This window comes from Alligator sinensis, unplaced genomic scaffold (genome assembly GCF_000455745.1).
Source record: "Alligator sinensis unplaced genomic scaffold, ASM45574v1 scaffold546_1, whole genome shotgun sequence".
In the NCBI taxonomy this organism is placed as follows: domain Eukaryota; kingdom Metazoa; phylum Chordata; order Crocodylia; family Alligatoridae; genus Alligator; species Alligator sinensis.
The window spans coordinates 643,452-645,008 of NW_005842061.1; the positions used below are offsets into that span (position 1 = coordinate 643,452).

General features: G+C 46.9%; 1 protein-coding gene across 1 annotated transcript in view; it reads left to right on the forward strand.

The window, feature by feature from the left end:
- The window catches only part of CDH23 (cadherin related 23), a 569,738-nt gene that overhangs the window by 105,491 nt on the left and 462,690 nt on the right, over window positions 1–1,557 (forward strand). The gene's annotated exons all lie outside the window — the stretch shown is intronic.

Below are 1,557 nucleotides of genomic sequence, written 5' to 3' on the forward strand. Positions count from 1 at the left end.
TGCTGTCCCCTGCCCCCTCAGATCCCCAGCCACTTTCCCTGCCCTCTGCGTCTCCCTTTTTATTTAGGCTGCTGGTGCTGTCCTGGGGGAAGCAGGCAGGGAAGGGAAACCACTCTGCCCAGCCCCCATGGCTTTTGGAATTTACAGACATACAAGGAAGAGGGAAGACGTGAAGAAACATAGACTTGGCTTGCAAGGTTAGATCTGTCTGAAGCAGCAGTACACTAGAAACATCATTGGTATAATGAACTGCACTGGTTGGAGAATGCTTTATGCAAGGGTTGGATTACTGTCCTGACTCCTGCAGTGATCATCTTATGTTAGTACTGGAGATTTGTTTGGCCTAAACTTCACTTGCATAACTACCAACTTGCTGCTGTAATTATGTCCATTGAGCACAGGACCTTACTCCAGGCCTGTTGTTGTAGGCATGTACCAGTACGCAAGGCCTAAATGTTATTTGTTATCCAGTCCAAAAAAAAGACCCAGTGCCAGTGTTTGACTTGCTGGTCACCTGCAGCAGAGACTTTTGCTTTATGAGCTGCTGCTTAATTTTATTTTAGTAGGAAGCTTTAATTGAATTGAGATGCTTTTGTATTAAAATAAAACAAAGCTCTGAGGCCTGTGTATGGAGTGTTCCTCAAGATTGTCCTTTGGCTGAGGAGGTCAGTACAGTGGAAGACCCTACAGCAAGGCCTGCAGTACTATGAACTTACCCTGCAGGGTCCAGAATGCTTTCATAGCCACTGACTTGGATAGCTATCCAGTATCCATGGAAAGCAAGTTTGGATAAAGGGCTTCTGCCTTCTTTCTCTTCCCCAGTTTGGGAGTGAGGTCCTTGTTCCTCACATGTCTCCTTCCTCCATCCATACACAGCTTTATTTTGCAAACATTCTTGCCTGGAAGCTGAGTTTCAAGTGCTTTGCTAAATTATCATTGGACTCTGGAGATCCATAATGTATTGTAAATGACAGAGAACAGGGGTGTAAAGAGGTACCATACAGGGTACATTCAGGTATTAGATTTAGGTCAACCTTCTTATGTTTACTCTGTGCCATTGGGTTCCAGGGATGGGGTACTCATTCAGACCTCCATACCGTTGGGATTCTGTCCTCGAATCACCATTCAGTAAAGACCAGTGGGGTGGTAAACAGCTTTATCTTCATTATGAACAGGATTCAGCAACTTGCATGCTCACAGCCTGCAGGGAGAACTACAACTACCCACCACAACAAACCACACTCACGGGGCATCCATGGGGGAGAGACTCGGTTTTCCCACTGCTGGCCCCTTAAAGGTACATTCCATATACTACAGAGCTAACTAGGGTTAAGTTCACCTAAGTGCCTGAATGTACAGGTGTGCAGAGAGCTTAAATCTTTAAAAAATGGTGTGTCTAACCGAAGTGCTCTAACTTAGTTCAAGGTCGGGTTAACCCATTCTTGCAAATGCCTGTATGTGTTCACAATGCAGCCCCTGGGCTGGGAAAGCCCAGCTGCTGACCCCGGCCCTGGAGCTGTTCTATTCCCTCTCCTCCCGTCGCCCCCCCCCCCCCCC